The sequence below is a fragment of the Medicago sativa genome, chromosome 2 (genome assembly GCF_051527215.1).
Source record: "Medicago sativa cultivar Bolivia chromosome 2, Bolivia_mono, whole genome shotgun sequence".
Classification (NCBI taxonomy): domain Eukaryota; kingdom Viridiplantae; phylum Streptophyta; class Magnoliopsida; order Fabales; family Fabaceae; genus Medicago; species Medicago sativa.
This window is the reverse complement of record NC_140750.1, coordinates 19,685,681-19,689,086: the sequence shown is the minus strand read 5'-3', so window position 1 is coordinate 19,689,086 and position 3,406 is coordinate 19,685,681.

The window sequence follows — 3,406 nt, the reverse complement described above, 5'->3', positions numbered from 1 at the left end:
TGATGATATGTTATTTAAGCACTGTTACATGCTGTAATTGTTGTTGTTTGCTGCTGTTGATTGTTAATGTCTTGAAGTTGCATGAGTCGGTCTAAGTTGCAAGAATTTAAGAAGTTGTCCATGAATATGGAGTTGTATAAGATGTTCACGTTGTTGTCTAAGTTGTAGGAAGATTGAGTCCATTGCATACTCATTAAAGTTGGGGGCTTTAGGCCCGGCAGCCTTGTGCTCATTAAAGTTGGGGGCTTTAGGCCCGACAACCTTTGTGCTCAAACTACGTTTGGGGCTTTAAGCCCGGCAGCTTTATGCTCACACGTTGAAGATCCTAATTACGCTCATTTATGATGTTGATTGGTACCACATGCATTTGCATATCAAGAAGTTTCACGATGGTGTAAGTTGTTAAGTTGTTAAGAGTTGCATTGTCAAGTTGTGTCACGTTGTCAAGTCAAGAGTCGAGTCGATTATGAAGTTGTTTATGATTATGATGATGAAGTCGATTATGAGTTTGATTAAGAAGTTGTTATGATGATTATAAGATGATAAATGATTATTGTTGTTGACGTTTATGATGTTTGATTATGATTTGATGATGTTGTTTTGATGATGATGTTTGTCTATGATTGATGATGATAATAATATGATACTAAATGATTATTAATGCTGATGTTTATGATGTCTGAAGTTGTTAAATATATGATGATACTTGATTATGATTTAAAGATGATTTTTGTTTATGAATTAAAGATGATATTTGTTTACGAACTAATGATGATATTTGATGATGATAATTGATTATGATTTAATATGATGCTAAGTGATAAATGTTTGATATGTTAATAATGTTTTATGTTGCTAAATGCATTTTAATGAATTATATGCTTAATTTATTGACTGTGAAATCTCACCCCTTCTGCTTGAAAATGTTGCCCTTCGTATGGGTAACTTGCAGGTAATAAAGACTAGGAGCGTACGTGAGTGGACTCCTCACATTTTGTCTAGGTGCTCTGATACGTAACGGGATGGGGGCTTGCTTTTACTTCTGTTCCTTACGTGCCTTTATGAACTTTTTATGAATAAATGTTGAACTAAAATTATGAGATTTCGGATGGGGCCTGTGTGCCAAGACTTTTAGTATGTTGAACTATTTTCCGCTGCATGATTTTAGATTTTTGAAGTTGAATTTGAAAGATAATTATTATTATCCATTTTATGATTTTCAAGAAGTATGTGACATTCCGTTTATGATTTAAATACTCTGATTTTATATGAAATTTTCATGTTGGGAAAACGGGGTGTTACGATTGGTATCAGAGCAGGTCGGTCCGTCCGGCCAAGTAGTTGAGTCGCGTTGTGTCGTTTTATAGTTTTGTACTGTATTTAAGTTGTACTTATTGTTGATTGTTATGTAGAGAACCAATACCTGGTATGAACTGGTTAGAGTACAACCATGTTCGTATTAATTGTTTTAGCAAGTCGGTGTAGTTTTCGTCCACCGAAGAGGAAAGTGGAGCAGAGTTTTTGTCTACTAAGCAGCTGAAGCAGTTAGCACGCGATGGAATTTTGATGGTTTCGTTGACGGCGTCACTGTCTATTGAGAATCAAGCAGTGAGTGATAAGTTGCAAATTGTGTGAGGTTTTCCCGAAGTTTTCCTGAAGAGATTGTTGTTTGATCTTACCAGCACATCAGGAAGTGTCTGCCGCCGGAGAGAGAGGTTGAATTTTCTATTGATCTTGTTTCGGGAACGAAGCCTGTGTCTATGACACCTTACCGTATGTCAGCATCTGAGTTGGCTGAGTTGAAGAAACAGTTGGAAGATTTGCTTGATAAGAAGTTTATAAGACCGAGTGTTTCACCTTGCGAAGCGCCGGTGCTGTTGGTCAAAAAGAAGGATGGTAGTATGAGGTTATGTATTGACTATCGACAGTTAAACAAAGTAACTATAAAGAATAGGTATCCACTCCCCAGAATTGATGACTTGATGGACCAGTTAGTGGGTGCACGTGTGTTCAGCAAGATTGACTTGAGGTCGGGTTATCACCAGATTAAAGTAAAAGATGAAGATATGCAGAAGACGGTTTTTAGGACGCGATATGGACATTATGAATATAAGGTGATGCCTTTTGGTGTTAATAATGCGCCTGGCGTGTTTATGGAGTATATGAATCGCATTTTTCATGCATTTTTGGATCGCCTCATGGTTGTATTCATCGATGATATTCTGATTTACTCTAAGACAGAAGAAGAACATGCGGAACATTTGAAGATTGTCTTACAAGTGCTGAAAGAGAAGAAGTTGTATGCTAAATTGTCTAAGTGTGAATTCTGGTTGAATGAAGTAAGTTTTCTTGGCCATGTTATTTCTGGTAGTGGTATTGCAGTCGATCCATCTAAAGTTGAAGCAGTATCACAATGGGAGACTCCTAAGTCAGTTAAAGAGATTAGAAGCTTTTTGGGTCTAACAGGTTACTACCGAAGATTCATAGAAGGATTTTCTAAGTTATCACTTCCGTTAACGCAGTTGACGTGTAAAGGTAAAACCTTTGTGTGGGATGTACATTGTGAGAACAGTTTTAATGAATTGAAGAAGCGATTGACGACGGCTCCAGTTTTGATTTTGCCGAAACCTGATGAACCTTTTGTGGTGTATTGTGATGCGTCCAAGTTGGGCTTAGGCGGTGTGCTTATGCAGGATGGTAAAGTGGTTGCTTATGCATCAAGACAGTTGAGAATCCATGAACGAAATTACCCTACTCATGATCTTGAATTAGCTGCAGTTGTATTTGTGCTTAAGATTTGGAGACATTACTTGTATGGTTCGAGATTTGAGGTGTTTAGTGATCACAAGAGCTTGAAGTATCTGTTTGATCAGAAAGAATTGAATATGAGACAACGAAGGTGGCTAGAATTGTTGAAAGATTATGACTTTGGCTTGAATTATCATCCGGGTAAAGCTAATGTTGTTGCAGATGCCTTAAGTAAGAAGACTTTGCATATGTCCGCTATGATGGTTAAAGAGTTTGAATTGCTTGAACATTTTAGAGATTTGAGCTTAGTTTGTGAAATGTCGCCTCGGAGTGTTAAGCTAGGAATGCTGAAAATTGATAATGATTTCCTGAAGAGTATTAGGGAGGCGCAGAAGGTTGATGTTAAGTTTGTAGACTTGTTGGCTGCTAGTGATCAAACTGAAGATAGTGACTTTAAGGTAGATGATCAAGGTGTGTTGAGGTTTCGAGGTAGGATATGTATTCCAGATAATGATGAGATAAAGAAGATGATTCTTGAAGAGAGTCATAGGAGTAGTTTAAGTATTCATCTAGGAGCTACAAAGATGTATCATGACTTAAAGAAGTTGTTTTGGTGGTCTGGATTGAAACGTGATGTAGCACAATTTGTGTACTCTTG